General features: G+C 44.8%; 1 long non-coding RNA gene across 2 annotated transcripts; it reads left to right on the forward strand.

Moving 5' to 3' along the window:
• Positions 1-4: 4 nt before the first annotated feature.
• On the forward strand, positions 5-7,703 carry LOC135228600 (uncharacterized). 2 transcript variants are annotated; one of them, XR_010319239.1, is made up of 4 exons: positions 5-577; positions 1,338-1,471; positions 3,301-3,429; positions 4,754-7,703. It is a non-coding gene; the product is annotated as an uncharacterized LOC135228600 (long non-coding RNA). The 2 variants fall into 2 exon arrangements; XR_010319238.1 differs by lacking the exon at positions 5-577 and having other exon boundaries at positions 803-1,471.
• The last annotated feature ends 11,634 nt before the right edge of the window (positions 7,704-19,337 follow it).

Raw genomic sequence — 19,337 nt, forward strand, 5'->3', positions numbered from 1 at the left:
ATGAGGTCGTTTTCTTTTCTTAGGCTGGGGGTTAGGGGGAGGGTGGGCGGAACGCCATGCGTGCTTTCCATCTGGTTCTCAAAGCTCGTCTCCACCCTGCATTGCCTTTGAATTTCTAGCTTATTCTGTGACAGTTGCTGGCAGGTACGACCTCCGCCCCCTCCTCTTTTGGGGATATCGTCACAGACCGTCCCAAAGCGGAATTCGGGGGCTGGAGGACAAGGCAGGGTATGGTCTCCACAAGGTCTTTAGAGGAGACAGACTCAGCTTGGTCCTAGATGTAGCCCCGCTCAGTACACACAGAGCCCGCTTACATATGAACTCAACAAATGCTTCTGGACCCAATAAACGAACCCCTTTCATATTTTCTTATCTCGTTTGAGGGGCCACAAGAATCCTGAGAATGAAAACGATATGACGCCCACTTTCCAAAAACGGAACACGGGGGCGCAGACTTCGTTCCGAGGCCTCTCTCCCCGGCTGAGCGCACGAAAGCGTTGGACACCTCTCCGGCCAGCCGAGGTTTCTGAGCAGAAGCGCACTCCCCGCTTTTCACAGTCCTCGGGCCAGGCTTCAGGTTAGAGGATGCGTGGGTGCCGTGCTCCCAAGCCCCACGCCATCCGGCGGCCAGCCTGGTGGCCCGCTTGGGCGCGTCCCGCCTCCCCCGGCCGGGAGAAGCGTGCGCGGACCCGGGGGCGGAGCCAACCCGGAGGCGTGGCCAGGGCGGAGGCGCGTGGCAGGGAGGGGGCGCGCACTGCCCGTTTCCCACGTGTGAGCCCTCCTGGGTACCGCGGCGCGGGTGCCGCCCTCGGGGGGAGGTCACCTTCACGGCGCAGTGGGCCCTGTTCATGGCAGGGGACGCTGCGACCTTGGCCCTCGGGATCCGAAGCTGGGAGGGGTCGGGATTAGGGTTCCGAAGGGGGCATTACGCTAGCGCGCAGCGGACACGGTCCGGGACTTGGGAGTACACGCCTCTAGCTGCAGAGTTCTTGCCTTCCGGGCTGGCAAGGGCTGAGATCCGAGCTGGAGGGTGTGGGGCTGGGGGAGGGCCGAGGTGCGGCTCTGCGGACGCTGAGTGCTGCTGTGGATGCCTGGAAGGGTAACTGGAGCATCTCGGGCGGGAGCGGATAACTCCTAAAGGCACAGAGATCTTGGAAGAAGGCAAAGGCTCTCCTCCCTTTTCCTCCGACGATTTGCTGGACGCTGAGACCTGGACATCTCCCAGTTCGAACCTTCACACCTGCAGCCTGGGAAGCCGAATAGCTTCTTGTGTTCATATCGTGGTTCTTCCTTTTGGTTGTTCTTAAAATGGGGATAATGTAGTCTCTCCTTCATAGGTTATTTTGCAGATTAAATGGGATAATGGATGTAAACACATCCGAGACACCTGGGCCTGGATTTCTCAATGAATACCCAGGGCATCAACAACATAGAGACGCGGACAAAATGAGAAGAAAATTGACGGAAGCCGGTATGGATTTGACATTTCAAAAAAGGTGTCAAAGTAGTGATCATGAGGGGAAAAAAAAAGCTTTCAGAATTGTCCATCGTTTTTACACATTCCTATCTCACGTCTGTTTTATTTTAAGTGACATATGATGGGCACTGTCACCTTTTCAGTGCTTAGGGCCTTTCAAAGGTCTACTGTAGCTCCTGGTTACAGTAAGTAAGTACCTTCATTGAATTCCAGAGTATCCGAATAGTCCCTAACCCTTCACTGCCAGCTTGTCTGATTTGGAATAGAGTGTCACTCTATTCTCAAAAAAGAAAAATATCCATCCGTTATCCCATCACTCTTCCCTCCCTCTTTCTCTCCATCATCCAACCATTCAACAAAACTTAACGCTGTTTCCCAGGCCCTATGATGGGTGCTGGGAAGAGAAAGATAGTTAAATGCAGAGTCTGGGCCCTCAAAGGACCCGCCTTAGGACTCCTCCAGGACACATTAAAGACAGCGAGATAGGGTGCCTCAGTTATCTCAGTTGAGGGAGATAACGTCTTCGTTTTTTTTTTTTTCCAACACATTTATTCAATGTATGGTCCATTCTAAAATAATCCCATAAAGAGAGGACATTTAATTCAACAAATATTTACTGGGCACCTACTGTGTACCAGGTACTGAGCTTGAAACTGGGTTTATGGGATTACAGTAGGAACCAAGACAGACAAGGTCCCTATTCTCAAGGAGCAATTGTTAGATGCTGCTGAGTCAATTTCAACTCATCGCGCCCCCATGTGACAGAAGAGAACTGCCCCCACAGGGTTTTCTAGGCTGTAAATCTTTATGGAGAGCAGATCTACAGTTCTGCTCCCCAGGAGCCGCTGGGTGGGTTCAAACCGCCAACCTTCCGGTTAGCAGCCTAGTGCTTAATCATTGCACCACCAGGGCTCCTTAAAGTACAATCAGGGCAACAGAGAACAGTAACTGAGATAATTTCAGACAGTTGTGAATGCTATGAAGAAAATAAGACGATGTAATTGGTGACTGGTTAATGGGTGAGTGACTGGGACAGAGGTGATTATCTGGGAAGAGCACTCCAGGCAAATGAAAAGTGCCAGGGCCCTGAAATGGGAAGGAGAGGGGGTGGAGTGTTGAGAGAGATTCAGAGAACGGGAAGGTTCCAAAACCAAAGAGTGTAGAGTATACATGAGGAACGGGATGGATTTATGTGGAGCTGGAGGCCAAAATGGTGATTGGGTCTTAGAAGCCAACTTAAAGAGGTCTCTGGGCTGTGGGCAGTCAGGGAAGGGTTCTGAGCTGGAGGGTAACATGATCAGAGTTGCACTTGAGGAAGATTAAGGGATTTTAGGTGTTGTGGATGAATCAGAGGAGAGAAATCTGGGGGCAGGAAGATCAGCCAAAAAATTGTGTTTTTTAAATATGTCCACAAATTTTTGGATACTTCTCCCTTCAAAAGGAGGAGCCCAATTCCTCCCCCTCCCCCTTTAAGTGTGCACTGTATCCAGTGATTTGCTTCTATTTTTTTTTTAGTAGAATGTGGCAGAAGTGATGGGATGGTGTGTTACCCATGAGATTACATTCTCGTGTTATACAGCTGCTGTGACTATCCTTTGCCAAATCACACCACCACCATTAACATAACCTCAATGCCTCCTGAGCAAAAACTGTCCCCTTTCTCCTCCGTCCCACCCCTGGTAACCACTAATGATCTTTGGTTTCTGTGTATTTGTTTATGTCATGTAAGTCAGTTCATACATAACAAGCTCTCTCATGCCTTTTGCAGTGTGACTTTGCTACTTTTCCCATCAAGAGATATACTTCTCTCTCCTCTCCTTTAGAAGCTGGCTGGTTTTGTCACTTGCATTGACCAGAAGAATATGATGAAAGTGATGTTGTGTGACTTCAGGGTAGACCTCAAGCAGCTTTTTGCAGCTTCCAGTTTTGCCCACTCAGAATCCAGCTGCCAGGTAAAGAACCCCCCCGGGCTAGACTTCTAACCAATGAGAGACCACATGGAAAGAGAGAGGCTACTCGGAGGAGAACTGTGCACTTACCACATTCTGAAACTATTTTGTTTACTTGTGTTTTTTGTTTTTTGTCTATCTCCTCTCCACTGGCATGTCAGCTCCAAGAGGGCAGAGCTTTTTGCCTGTCTTGTTCACTGCTCTATCCCTAGGAGAGTGCCTGGCGCTCAGTAGGTGCTCAATAAGTATTAATTGAATGAATCAAAATCAGTGCTCTATCAGGAGTGCACTCAAATCCCTGTCCCTATCGGAACCCAGAGAAGGAAGTGAAAATTTGAAAAACAAAACCCGAAACTCCAGTTTGCCACTGAAATCTAGTTGTTTTCAGTATATCCAAATGGCCCTGGGTACTTCCAGATGGGTGCTTCAGCTTCTAAACCCTGCAGACTGTGTGAGTTCAGTACACTGAGCTGTTCACACCAGACTGCAGTAGGTGAACAGTGGGGTTCGTGGATACTGATGCTGACCACCCCACAGGTCCTGGCTGCCATCATCTCTCACCTTGGCACCTGCCCAGCCTCCTTAGGGTTCCCTCTGCACCCACCAGGTCTCCTTCCATTCCATTTTCCTCCCTGAAGCCAGAGTGATGGTATTTTGCCATCATAAACCTGTTTCTCTTTCCTTCTTAAAACTCTTCAGTGGCTCCCCATTTGCTCTTAGGATAAACATCAGGCCCTCATCGGGGCCCACTAGGCCTTGCATGGTCTGGTCTCTGCTCACCTTTCCCACGCTAGGCTGTTTTCAGTTTGCTGCCTTCCCACATGGGGTATTACTTAGTCCATTTCCTCGCTCTTTCCAGCATTCCTGCCTCTGTTTGCCTCTTAAATGCTCTCTTAACTCCATGTTTGTTTGTTTGTTTCCCCTTCAACCCACCAGTGGCCTAGCTAGCTCATTTGACACCCAGAGCAGATATTTTAACACTCACCTCTTTTAAGTAACAAAATTATTTTCAGTAAGTCATGTAATGCAATAATGCATTAATGCATAATGGTCAGAAAAGAAATATAGAAAGTATATTTACATATTGCATATACATACATGTCAGTAAAAATAAATGTTACAGTACTAGAAAAGGAAAAAAGTAATGGATCAATACTTTCAAGTTATAGTAATATTTTTTTTGGAAAAAAAAGTAAATAAAAAATACCCATAAAGTATTCTGTTGCAGTATTAATTGCAGTAATTATTTACAGTTTTAAAACAAATAAAAATAAAACATTAAAAATCAATTTCAATTTCAAACATTCAAATTTATTGTTGCCATTAGGTGCAGTGGAGTAGGTGCCGACTCATAGTGACCCTATGTACACCAGTTGAAATACTGCCTGGTCCTGTGCCATCCTCACAAACGTTATGTTCGACCCCTCGTTGCAGCTACTGTGTCAGTCCGTCTTGTTGACAGTCTTCCTCTTTTTCACCGACCCTCTACTTTACACCAAGCATGATGTCCTTCTCCAGAGACTGGTCCCTACTGATGACATGTCCAAAGAACATGAGATGAAATTTCATCATCCTCCCTTCTCATTAGCATTTTGGCTGTACTTCCTCCAAGACAGATTTGTTCATTCTTCTGGCAGTCCATGGTATATTCAATATTCCTTGCCAACATCAATTTACTAATTTAGTAAAATGTAATTTTACTAATAATTTTACTAACAATAAAATTAGTAGTTACCACACAAAAATATTACACCTTGCAGTTCATTCTTTGCCTGTTTTAAAATTTAAATACAAAAGCTTCAAGAGGTCCCATGGAATTGACAATCGCAGTGCTATCAATACTTATTTTGAGTCTAGTGTATATGTAGTATACACTATTTTGAGTCTAGTGTATATGTAGTACCAAAGGGACTGGAGACATGACTGCGCAGAAGCGCGCTCGAACAGTTCAGAGCTGTGATGATCTGACTCTCAAACGCTGGTCGGTGAGTCTGAGTCTGCCTGTATCAGGGGCTGACTGTGTAACTGGGCGTTCTCTGGATTAGCTTCCTTGGAGAAGATAATGTTTATTAATGTATAAGTAACTAAAATGTGCTGATTTGAAGCTTACAAATATTAAAACACAAATTAGACCAACAAAAGGTTTCAGAGAGGAGTATTTTATCACTGCCGTGGTTTAGACCAGCTTTCCATCAGTTTCACCGTTGTTTTTACATTCTCTACAGACAACACACCCCTCGTTGCCTGCTGGGGCTTCTCCCGTGGCCCACTCAGCTAGGCCCAAAGCTCCCTGAGGTCAGAGCACCCATCTGATTGGCACTCTGGCCAGCGTATCCCCGGCCCTTCGCAGAGCAGGGCACAACACAGCCCGCTGCCGTGGAGCCGACCTCGCCTCATGGTGACCCCGTGTGCGTCAGAGCAGAGCTGTCTGCCACAGGGTTTTTAATGGCTGATTTTTAGGAAGTAGATCACCAGACCTTTCTTCTGAGGCACCTCTGAGTACACCGCCCAGTGGCTTCTGGCACAACATAGACTCCCGATAATGTCTGATCAGTGAAGAAAGGAAGGAGCCAACTCAGGTATGGGTGTGGCTGCCAAAAACACCATCATCATCAACACCATCCACAAACCCCAACTGTATGTACCTCCAAAACCCCCATCTGCAAACTGGCATGGTCCTCAAAGACATTCATAATGAAAACAGGGAACAGTAAGGACAAGCATCTTAGTCATCTAATGCCACTGTAACAGAAATACTGCAAGTGGATGGCTTTAACAAAGAGAAGTTTATTCTCTCTCAGTTCAGTAGGATAAAAGTCTGAATTCAGGATGCTGGCTCCAGGGGAAGGCTTTCTTCCTCTGTTGGCTCTGGAGGAAAAGTCCTTGTCCTCAATCTTTCTTTGGTCTAGGAGCTTTTCCATGCAGGAACCTCAGGTCCAAAGGACGCGCTCTGCCTCCCAGTGCTGCTTTCTTGGTGGTATGAGGTCCCCATGTCTCTCTGCTTACCTCTCTCTTTTATATTTCAAAAGAGATTGGCTTAAGACACTATACAATCTTGTAGATCTCATCAATATAACTGCCACTAATCCATCTCCTTACATCATAGTGATAGGATTTACAACACTTAGGGAAATCACGTCAGATGACAAAATGGTAGACAATCATACAATACTGGGGATCATGACCCAGCCAAGTTGACAGATATTTTGGGGGGATACAATTCAATCCATGACAACAAGGGTAACTCATTTTTTTATTCATCTTTCTTCACCTTAAAAAGTTCGGATATCATGATCACGTATGTTTGTGTTACAGCGCCCTTTTGTTTACTGAATGACAGTACAGGACTGTATGTGTGGCTATTGAACAGGTGAGCCGTGGCCAGTGCAAACCGAGATGTGCTGTAAGTGCGAAATACATGCCAGGTTTTAAAGATTTAATATTCAAAAATAATGTAAAATATCACATTAATATTTTTCTACTGATTTTATGAATTATATGTTGGCTATATTGGGTTAAATAAAATATATTAAAATTATTTTCAGTAATCTTTTTTTAACGTGGCTACTAAAAAATTTAAAATTACACTTGTGGCTTGCATTATATTTCTACTAGCACTAATATAGAAAATGAAGGTTTTTCTCATTTTGGCAATATAAAAAGGTGTCAATCATTTTCTAGTCCCCCGATTTTAAAAGGTGTCCTTTTTGGGGGGTAGTGGTGGTAGTTATTATTTTTTGAACCCTGACTGAATGCTGGATTGCCAACCCATGAGATGTAGCTTGAGTCTCAGGGAAGCACAAGGCAAAGAAGTGGCTAGAGCTGGGGAGATGCTCATGGGGTGGACAGGAGAGTGTCATTTTATTGACACTGGCAGGACTGGGAATGGGGGATAGTCAGATTGGGAGAAGGAAGGATTGAGGTGACTAGATGGGACAAGACATTTTATTTTGATCGTTGGACCCAGGTGGTTACTCTGAGGCACATTAGCCTTTTGACCTACCAGGGACTCACGCTCTTACTCTAATTCACACCCCACTGGTACCTCTCCACATCTCCTGGGGTATAATCCTTCCCTCCACAACCTGACTCTGAAATTCTGTTATGTGGTGTCCTGAATGGGATTCTGAAACAGAAAAAACGACATTAGGTTAAAACTAAGGAAATCTGATTAAATTATGGCCTTTAGTTACAATGTATTAGTATTGGTTCATTAATTGTAACAAATACACCATATTAATATAAGATGTTAATCATAGGGGTACTGGGTTGAGGGGTATATGGGAACTGTCTGTACTATGTGTCACAAATTTTCTGTAAATCTAAAACTATTCTAAAAATTTTAATGGCACAGAATTTGTTAAAAACACAGTTAGTTTCAGACTTTCCAGTGTCAAAGCCATTACATGCAGCTTGTCTCAAAAGTGAAATTTCTTCCACAGATTCAGAGAAACGCTCATTTATTTTACCTTTTTAATATATTCTCAATCTAGGAGTTAAATTGTTCAATACAAAGTCTGCTACCAATTAAATAGGCCAGTGTCTCATGAACTAAGCATCAAAAAATCACGGTCTTTAATCTGTAGGTATTTGAATTACAAACCAGGGAAAACGACTAGTTCCTTAATCGCTCTAATGTAAATGAAAATACCTATAACGAAAGAAATCCCCACAGAACACTAGATTTAAATAGCAACTCCACTGCCTAAATTTTCATTGCCTAAAATTAGGTTGTAGAGAATGGCATATATCGTTGCGTAATTGCAGCATTTTTGCTCCCCTTACATAAAATACCAACCAAAGATTATTCAGGCTGCAAGTGACAGAGACGTTACTTCTAGTTCCTTCTAATTTGGAGAATTCCTTTTTAAAAAATCGAGACTTGTTGCTACATTGAAGCTAGAGGGAGAGAGGCTTGCAGCTCATTGGTGGTGTCCCTGGGCCGAGAGCAGGGCTCTAAGCCAAGGGACTTGCCCATTGGCGGGCTGCCCGGCCGCTGGGGCGGGGACGCCTGAGATGGAGCTCGAAGCCCATTGGCTATGTCGCTGGAGGATGGTGTCTTGGACCGCTAAGGCCTGTGCGGACGGTTTCTACGGCAACACAGGCTTGAAAGAGCCACTCAGATTTCTGCTCTCGCCCCCAACTCCCCCTTCCGGAGGGGGGCAGGGCGGCCTGGATTTGAGGGCCGGTGGGGGAGGCGCGGGGGCTGGGAGTTAAGGGGATAGGGCCTGCTTTGGACCGAACCAACCCAGCAGTGCAGTATTTGAATAGGGGTTGAGGAACCTAGCCTGCTTTCTCGCTTAAAAAAACAAAACAAAACAACAGCAACAACAAAAAACAGCCAAATAGGCGAAAAGAAGGAAGAGAAAAATGACATATAATTCCATCTTCCCCTGAGCTCTCCGCTGGTAACACTTTGCACCGAACACGTAGCCTGGCACATAGTAGGCACTCAATACACAATACCCAATGAAAGAAAGAAAGGGAAACAGAAAAAGAGAGGGACGGAGGGGCAATGATGTAGGCAACGTGGCGGTAGACTAAGTGCTTGCCCTCTTGGGCTGCACGTCCACAGACAGAGCCGACGAGGTGTCAGGCCCTGGATGGGGGGTTTGGGGAAAGAGGGGTAGCCCGCGCCCTGCAGAACGGAGGGGCTGGCAAACAGCTCTTTGGCGCGATGTTAGTTTCTGAGAGACTGGCTGCAGTATGACTCCCTGAGTTCAAATTCTCGCCGGCTCTGGCACTTACCAGCTGCCAGTGCTTCAACTCTCCAGATCCCAGTGTCTTTGTGTTTGGGGAATAATAAACAGTACTCACTTCATTGAGTTGGTGTCAGAACTGAGTTGAGATAATGCATGTAAAGTTGTTGAAACAATGCCTGAAACACAGTAAGTGGGCAATCAACAGTAGCTATTATCATAATTGTAGAGGGGGTCAGATTTGACTAGCAGAAGAGAATGGGAAGGTCATTCCTGGGGAGAGGAACAGCGTAGACATGCTACAGAAGAGGCCAGTTTGGAGGTCACGGACAATCTTAGGAGATGATAGCCAGAGGGCACAAAATAAGTGGGAGCGTAAGGATGCTACTGTGTATTGAGGGCCTGGCGCTCTGCTAAGCCCTATGCATGGATGATTTTATATTATTTTCTCACCAGCCCTCATGAAGCAGTTACAGTTAGACCCATTTTCCTGGTAAGAAACTGAGGCTCAGGGAAGTTACCTGGCTTGTCTGAGATAGGAAATGACAGAGTCAAACAGAGGCACTGGTGGGGCCGAGGGCGAAGGTACACTTGGGGGCCCCTATGCCCTATGTCTCTACTTATTCAGAAGTTACACATCATCCTACAAGTGTTAAATAAAAAATGTTCTATTTGCCTCCTTGACAAATGGGCCTTCAAAACAACATGGAAGGCCAAAGTCTGAATTTAGAATTCTAGGACTCTTGGAGTTCTGTGCCAGAATGTATTGGCTCAAGGAGAACGCCTCCCTGGATCCCGCGTCCAGCCCTGGTCCAGCTGCCCCTCGTCCCATCAGTGAGGGACCTGGCATGCATGGGTGAGCACCCCAGACCCCATGTGTAAGCTCTGTCCACGTCCCCTTCAAACAGGTACTCTCAGGCATCAGGCCCCACCCTCATCCCTGACATATGTAACCAAGCTTAGTGACATTTTGAAAGGGGATTCTGGAGTCTCACAGCATGTTCTAGAAGGGGTGGTCACAGTCTCTGGGTAGGCAGTTCCTAATCCCATGAGAAAAAGTGACAGGGCCTCAGGGCAGAGGTAAGGGGGTGTTGAAGCCAGGCTGCCAACACAGGCATTCTGAGCCCAGGAGCCTAGTGCTCTTCCTCTGTGCCTAACAGTGCCATGGGCCACACAGGCTGAGTTTCCATGATTTCATGCTCTCAGAGAAATAGAAGAGGATGAGCTGGTAAACTGACAGAGCCAAACAGGAGCGTTTGAGGGGCTGAAGGTAAAAGTACAATTGACCTCCTAGGCTGAAGGAAACCATTATCAAAGGTGAGAAGAATGAGGGAGATTCATTGATGCCTTATAAAAATGAATGAATAAGCTCTTCTTTATAGTCAGTGTGACAGGTATGCCAAGGGATATTTGGAGTATCATTAAAGATACTGATTTGTCATCTCAGTCAAGTACTTTCTAGATTATTCATGCAATAAATATTCACTGGGCTTTTACAATGTGCTAGCCACAGCACTAAATGCTGAAGCTACAAAACGTGAGCAAAAGAGATATGGTTGTTCCTGCCCTCAGGGAGCTCAAAGTTGAGAGTCAGAGGCAGATACTAATGAAAACATAATAAACATACCACAACTGCAGTAACTGTTGGAAGGAAGGGCTGGGGAGAGTGTAGGAGGGTCTGACTGGTCTAGGAGGTTAGAGAAGGCTCCAATTAGGAACAGGCATTAGAGCTGAGTACCCAGGGACAGTAGAGTTTAACCCTGGGTAGGAGAGCAACCAAAACCAAACCTACGGCCTTGGAGTGGATTTTGACTTACAGCAACCTAGACAGAGTAGAACTGCTCCATAGGATTTCCAAGGCTGTGGGGGAGGAAGAAGATGAATTCCAGAAATTACTAGAATGGACTAGGGAAGCCAGAGTGAGGGAGTGAGGCCAATGGAGGTAACTCCAGACCAGAGAGGAGGCAAGGGGCATTAGGCAAGGCCTGGTGAGCCCCAGGAAGAATGCAAAGTCTTTGGGATCAAATTTCATTTTGGGGAAGCTCAAATGAAGGAGGCCAAGGCTGGAAGCAGGAGGCCCAGTGAGTGGCTGCTGTGGAGTTTCTTAAACTTCTCCATCAGAGTTACTATATTTAAAGAAAGAGGGGAATCGACTCCTGTCCCTATAGAGTCTGCAGGAATTTTTTTTTAAGTCTTGTGTTTTGCATTTATTTTTGTTAAAAGATTTTTTTTTTTTTTTGGATGGGGGGCTATAGATAATACATGAAATAGCTAAAAAGAAAAAACTCAAACAATATAAAGGGATATACAAGGAAAATAAGTTTTCCTCTCACCTTAAACCCCAAATACTGTACCTAGCACTGAGAAGCCAGCATTTCCTGAATATCCTTTCAGAGTTATTCTATACACAAACAAGTCTATGTACATGGATATTCTATCTTTAAAAAAAATGTAAACAATAGCATACCATACCTTGCACACTTCACTTGCAGCGCCTCTTAGAGATTGTTCCATATTAATACATACAGAACTGGTTTTTTTCACAGCTGCGTAGTATTCTGCTATTTGAGCATGCCATAACCTATTCAGCCAGTTCCCTACTGATAGACAAGTTATTGCCAGTCCATGCGACTCCAACCAATGCTGCAGTGAACTTCTTTGCACTTATATCTTTGTGCATATGTTTAAGTTTAGCTATAAATTCTTTTCTTATAAATGATATTGGTGTGTTAAAGATTATGTGAATTTTAAATTTTGATAGACAGTGCCAAACAAATTGGTTTCCAAAGATGTTAGTCCATGTCTTATCTTAAGACTCTGGAAAGTTTGAATTCTCTTCCATAATATACCTGTGGTTATTTCCATGTAAACATGTCCTCCCCCAAATCTTCTTGGTCATATTGACAAGCCAGCTGATGCTCTGTGGATCCTATGGCTGTGTACACAGATAGTACACCCTCGTGGAACTCCACCACCAGCTTGGTAATTAATGATCTGACCCGGGCTCACCTTAGCTTCATCTCCTACCACTCCACGCCCCAGCCATACTGAACTCCTTTTTATACCTTCCCATTGCTTTTTGTCAGCCCTACCTGGAAATGACATGAACGGATGTAATGGGCGCTCTGCCTGAGAATAAGGTTGGAAATGAGCCCAGGAGCCTCTTGTAAACGGACTTGGATGGCTCCTGCTCCCATCACTCTACAGCTAGAAGTTGCTCCCTGATGACCTCCATATTACTCAGCCTGGTGGGCAGCCGTCCTCCCTTGGTTTATATAACTCTACACTTTTGTTTTCCTTCTTCCTTTCTGGCTGTCCCTTAGTTTAATTGTTACCATATCCTTTTTCATTAGGGAAAACTCTCACAAGTCAGAGTTGCTCAAGACATGATCCTAGTTGCTATAATCTTCCTCCCCTCTGCTTCTGCCATGACTCATTAGGAGACTGCGAAGTCAATTTAATGGGTCATATAAGCTTTTATAAAAGAATGAAGCAATAGAATGGAAAAATATCAGAGTGCATCATACACCCTGTGTATAAATACTGCTTGGGGAAACTTGTTTCAGATTTATGTATAGATACACAGGCATATGATGCCTGTAATGTAAAATGTACACCTTACCTTACTGTGGGATATAGTAAAAGAGTTTGAAGCCAGTTCAGTTGCCATCAAATTGATTCGAACTCAAAGCAACCCCATGTGTGTCAGAGCACAACTGTACTCCATAGGGGTTTCAACGGTTGATTTTTTCAAAAGTAGATGGCCAGGCCTTTCTTCTGAGATAACTCTGGATGGACTCAAACCTCCAATGTTTCAGTTAGCTAGCAGTCAAGCAAGTTAACTGTTAGCACTGCTCAGGGGCTCCAAAGAGTTTGAAAACCAGTGCTATACAATGACTCCTGTGTTTATTTCTTAAGCCCAGAACTGTCCTCAGAATTTAAGTATCCAACCACCTACTCCATACCTCCTCAAAGACCTCCTCTGTGGAGATCTCAGACTCAACACTTTGAAAATCAAACTTAAGATCTTCACCCCAAACTTCAGTTTCCTTCTCTGCCCCACATCTCAAGGAATGGCCCTACCATCTACCCAACTGCAGAAGCTGGAAACCTAAGAGTCACCCTTGGTATTTGCCATTTTCCCCAGCCCATGTCAAATCCAACTCTTGTTGACTTAAACTCCTCGGTATTTCTTTATCCTTCCTGCTGCCTTCTGTCATCTTCACCACCCAGGTCCAAGGTGCCACCATCTCTCACCTGCGTAAACTAGACTCCTTGTTTCCACCTGGGATTCTCTCCAACCTATTCTCCACAAAGTACTCGAATGGTCTTTTAAAACCACAACCCTGATCATGTCACTCCAGTGTTAAAAAATCCTTCAAGGGATCCTCATTGTTCTTAGGCCCATATTCTTAACACGGCCTACCAAAGGAAAAAAACAACAACAACAACAACATACCAAAGCCCTTGCCATCGAGTCGATTCTGACTCATGGCGACTCCACGTGTTACGGAGTAGAACTGAGCTCCAGAGGGTCTTCTTGGCTGTAAAATTTTATGGAAGCAGGTCACCAGGCCTTTCTCTTGCAGCACTGCTGAGTGAGTTTAAACTGCCAGCCTTTTGATTAATAGTCAAGTACAAACCATATGTGCCATCCAGGGACCCTACAGACCCCCCATAACCTTCAGTCTCATCTTGGATCATCACCCTCCCCATCTCAGCATGTAGCCACACTGGCTACACTGGATATGGTTGGTTGGCAGGCAGCAGCCATTCCCATTCTACATGCCTTTCTGTGCTTCAGATGCTGTAAAGCTAAAAGATTTCCTGACTCCCTTGCAGCTAGGACTTCAGCAATCAGATGCACTTGCATGAGATTTGGAAGGTGGAAATAAGGCAGAAGTCAGTCAAATGGTTTTGGCTGTTTCTGTTCATAGTACAGTTGCGGAGACTCTAGTGTACAGTCTCTGGTTTTCCTGAGGCAGGGAGAGGACGTGGCATATCATTGTCCTGGTGTTGCATTTGCTGTCTGACCCCAGCATCCTGTTCAGCTTTAGTAGTGTGTTCTCAAACTCCACTTTTCCAGTGGTGACCTCTTGGCTCTCGTCTTTCTGACCATGATAGAGATATTAGCTCTTTTGGTAAGTCAGTTCTGTGCCGTTCTAGAAGTCATTCCTAATACCCTGCCTTGGGCCCATCACTTTCTTCAATACCTAGAGTGGTTTCTGTTTCCAGACCCTGAAAGATACACAAAATTTCTAGAACCGGCATGCTTCTTCCCACTGTTGGGTCATTATACTTGCTATTCCTTCTGCCTAAACTAAATTCTTTATCATTCCTCAACCCCCCGCCCCATCTCTCAGTTAACTTCATACGTAACTTTTGGATCTCAGTTCAAACATCACATTCCCTGGGAAGTTATCCCTGACCCCTAAGACTAGATCAGTTTTCCTTATGTCAAAGAGAGAAATTAACAGCAGATGTCTGCTTTGATTTTGGAGTTTTCTTACCCACAAAACCAAATATTCATTTAAAGAAATCCCTGACCAAAAATTAACCCAACAGCAGCTTTTCTTTCACTGGAAGTTGCAAATCCTTTCTTTCCTGTCAGAAGCCAGGCTACTAAATTTGAATCTCAAAAGACACACCTGGGTGGAGGGGCAGAGACTATCTTGTGAATTGATATTCCATGATCTCAGTAAAAGGGGGAGAGTAAAGTTCAATCAATCATGTCGAGTTCAGCCAATGGCTGATCTTCTGTATTTCTCCCTCCTCTTTTCTTTATAAGCTCTATTATACCTAGCTTCTTGGAGTCATTTGCTTTTTCTGGAATCAAAATGGTGTCCCTTATATGCACAATATGCACCCTGGTGGTACAATGGTTAAGCATTTGGCTGTTAACTGAAAGGTCTGTGCTTTGAACCAGCAGCTCTGCAGAGAAAGATATGGCAGACTGCTCCTGTAAAGATTTCAGTTTTAGAAACCCTATGAGCCGGCTGGCAATGGTTTTTATATGCATATAGAATAACTGCTCAGAATAAATGTTATGTTCAAATTTCAGTGAATTTGGATTATTTTTAACACTTGTTAAACACTATCACCCTGTTTCTTTCAACGTATTGTCATAATTTGTGTTAAAAAATGTAATCATGTATTAATCAAAAGAATAGTACACTATTTGATTGCTGTATGATTTAATAAACAATTTGCAAATTGGGGCAACTTCCCCTCATGCGTGGAGCCCTGGTGGCGCAGTGGTTAAGAGCTCTGCTGCTAACCAAAAGGTGGGCAATTCGAATCCACCAGCCGCTCCTTGGAAACCCTATGGGGTGTTTTACTCTGTCCTATAGGATCGCTATGAGTCGTAATCAACTCGATGGCAGTGGGTTTGGTTGGTTGTTTCCCCTCGTGCAAGAGGAGCCTGCTTCCAGAGAAGGAAGAATTCACAGAGACTTAAATAACTTTTACTTAAAGAATACAGTTTTCCACGATGGCAACTGAGTTAACATTAAAAAGGGGAGTTAATAGTGATGGAAAAATTGCATTAAGGGTAGGGTTGCACAGGTGATAATTTAATTGCTTTCAATAAGTTGTACACCTGTAAAAAGTCGAATCGGCAAAAGTTATGTGACAGATATATTTACAACAATGACAGAAAAAAAAGAGTGGCTGCTGAGGCTGTTTATGCACAACCAAACACCTTACGGGATTTGGTTCCTTGGTTTGGAGGTTTAAGGTCATGGTTTCATGGGATTTCCCAGTTAACTGGCCTAATAGCGCGTTTAGTGCTTCTGCTCTACTTCCTAGTTTATTGCATACTGGGGTCTTAAAAGCTTGCAAGCGGCTAGGCCATCCAAGGTACAACAATTGGTCTCTATTCACATGAAACAACAGAAGAGGAAGGATAGTCAGGAATGGGAGGATATGGAATGTGTGGCTAATTGCCTCCATAAACAACTGTCTCCTTTACCATGAGACCAGAAGAACTGGATGGTGCCCGGCTACCATTACTGAACATTTTGATCAGAGATTCCACAGAAGAATCCTGATCAAAAGGGGGAAACAGTAGACCAGAATTTCAAATTCTCATGGGCTCTAGACTTTCTGAAGTCATGGAGGGTGGATGAAACCCTGAAACTATTGTCCTGAAATAATTTTTAAACTTAAAACCAAAATATTCCCTGAAGTCACCTTAAAACCGAACAATAGTTGAGCTTAACTAGTAAAAAAGGTCTGCCTTGAGCATTACGTTCTTTTAAGAACTATCTGCTATCAAATTGGTAATAGCAACTTGAAAGATTAGATAGGAACATTAGGGGGCAGTGAGTTTATGTTAATGAAGGAGGAACAACTCAGAAAAGGAGGGTGACAATGGTTGCACAACTTGAAGAATGTAATCAATGTCACATGTAGAAATGGTTGAATTTGTGTATGTTTTGCTGTGTATATTTTCAAAAACAAAATAAACAGAGCTTAGAAAAACAGAAGGTAACTTTTCGGAAGCTTTGGTCCTCCACCTACCTGCAGCCCTTAGACCTCTAGAAATTTAAAGAAGCTAGAATTTTTTTTCATTAAATCACAAGTTAATGGTTTTGTTACTGTCTGCTCTTCAAAGAGGCAAGTAGATTAGCAATTTTGGGAAAGAGAAAAAAATCACTAGCAGGATTAACTTTGGGTCAGGAATTTTTAATTCTCTGATAAGAAAAACCAGTAACCATCGAGTGGACTCCCACTCGCGGCGACCCTATAGGACAGAGGAGAACTGCCCCGTAGGGTTTCCAAGGAGCTGCTGGTGAATCGGAACTGCTGATCTTTACGTTAACAGCTGAGCTCTTAGCCTCTGTGCTGCCAGGGCTTTCGGATGAGAAAATGGCCTCTCGAAATAAATCATCTATTTTTAATACAAATTTGATTCCACATTTGTAATTTATGTATTTATGTGACTCTAGAATTCGAGTCCTAGGGGACTTGACTGTTTTGCTCACTGCTCTATTCCAATGCCTAGAAAGAGCCCACATAGAGTTGATGCTTCAGGTACACGTATTGAATAAATGAATGGAATGGAGGTCAGATTGGAAGCTCTTAATTTAAAACAAAAATCAAGTCTCTTAAATAAGGCTGGGAAGCTCTTTGTTATCGCCTCTCCCTCTCTTCCCCCACCTCCATCTTCCTAGGATTCTCTGGTCTCTGTACAGACTGTTTCTGCTGCCTGCATCTCTTTCTTCCCTCTTCCTCATCTTGCAGGTGTCAGTGAAGCCATCCTCTTTTCTAGGAAGCCTCTATTTCAGATAATCTTTGAATTTTTTTTTATCTTAAAATACTTTTTATGACTTAGAAAATTGCCTGCTTGTTATTTACCTGTATCTTTCACCCCGAGTGAGCTGTCTTGTTCACTGGTGTACAGTGTTTTGCTCATAATGGTCCCCAGTATTTGTTGAAAACTGAATGTCTGCCTTCCTGTCAGCCCCCGTCGGATCTAGACACTCCCCTGGGAGCCCATGAACAGTGAGGAATTGTAATTTGCGGGCTGTTTGATTAGAAGGGGAAACCCTGGTGCTGCAGTGGTTAAGAGCTATGGCTGCTAACCAAAAGGTCAGCGGTTTGAATCCACCAGGCTCTCCTTGGAACTCTACGAGGGCAGTTCTACCCTGTTCTATAGGGTCGCTATGAGTCGTAATCGACTCCACGGCAAGGGTTTGTTTTTTTTTTAGTTTTGATTAGGAGGAAGCTGGGGGAGGCTTGTCCCACCCCAGCCAGGGGTCAGTCCCTGCACCGCCAGGCAGGAGGCCCTGGAGCGGATCCTGTGGGGGCTGGGCAGGGAAGTAGTTTCTTCCTCTGTTCACACCAGGAGAGCCGGTGGGGGAAGGGAAGGAGAGAGAGGTTCCTACGGGGAGGCTCCTTGGCACTAAGCCGGCTTTGCGAAGGGGGCGGGGAGCACAGTGAATGCACGCTTTCTCCCCGGCCTCAGGCCTCTAAAAAAAAAAAAAGAGGGAGGGAAACCGCAAGCCGAGGAAGAGAGGTGAGGGGGAAGGGGAGAAAGGAGGAAAGGGGCGAGCCGGGAAAGGAATGGTTGCTGTGGGAGACAGGAAGGCGGGGCTGAGCTGGCTCCCACCAGGCCACAGCTCCACGGATCAGCTCCGGATATAGCCTGAAATCACTGAGCTACTGACTCAATACGCTGGAAAACCTTAATTCTTAGGATCGGATCCTCTCAACATCTCTGAGCTGGAAGATCCTTCAGAGGGTTTTGTCTGGGGTTCGCAGGGCACTGGAGGGAGTCAAGAACCTTGATCGTATTCAGCCCCCCGAATAGGGCCCAATCTCCAGGGCTGGCTGGAAGGAGTGGGTCAGGTCTCCGGGAAGTGTCCTGGATCCCCCTTCTCACCTCCTCTCTTAGCACTGTGATAGTTATTTTTCTAAATCCAAGAATACATCTCTCCACCCTCCACCCCCCCATTCATGGCGCTTACAATAACTTCAAGATGATGAGGCTGGCATCTTATCGCCCCTTTCAACTGGTTTATCATTTCCCTGGGGGCAGAGCCAGTTTTATTCATCTTAGTGCCATTCAGAACTGGGGTCTCAAACCTGGCTGCCCATCAGAATTGCTTGGGGCTCCTTAACGTATTTTCACTCACTCCAGTGATGCTGACACCCTGGTGCTGGGTTAGGCTGAACGCTTCAGTTTTAAAAGCGTCCTAGGTGATTGTGACTCTTTGGGTTAAGGCAGCATTCCAGAGGAATCGGCAAAACAAGGTGGGTGCTAAGTGTTGGCCAGCGGGGGCAGGGACACGTATTGTCAGGGTAACAAATGGTGTGTAGAAGTCTGAACTAGGGTCTGACTAGCATTCCTGGGCAGGTTGGGCAGGTCCTGCAGAAATGTGAGGGGAAGGAAGAGGTGTTCATCTAGCACTTGGAAAGGAAATAGAGCAGCAATATTAGCAATACAAAAGATAAATATTTATTCAGAACCAAACTTTTAACAATCGATTTTACATTCTAAGCCACAAAAAGAAAAAAAAAAAAAAAGGCAAAACAAAGCAAAAGACAAAAACTAAGAGAAAAGCAGTGTACTATCTTCTCTACTTTAACTTGATAACACTAAGTTGACCCATGCCTTCTTGCTTGGCCTATTTTGCAGGTACATTTTAACGTTAACTCACTTATAATTCCGGGTTAAAACCGTCTTTCTCCTGAGAGTCAGGGGGTTGC

This window comes from Loxodonta africana, chromosome 24 (genome assembly GCF_030014295.1).
Source record: "Loxodonta africana isolate mLoxAfr1 chromosome 24, mLoxAfr1.hap2, whole genome shotgun sequence".
Classification (NCBI taxonomy): Eukaryota; Metazoa; Chordata; class Mammalia; order Proboscidea; family Elephantidae; genus Loxodonta; species Loxodonta africana.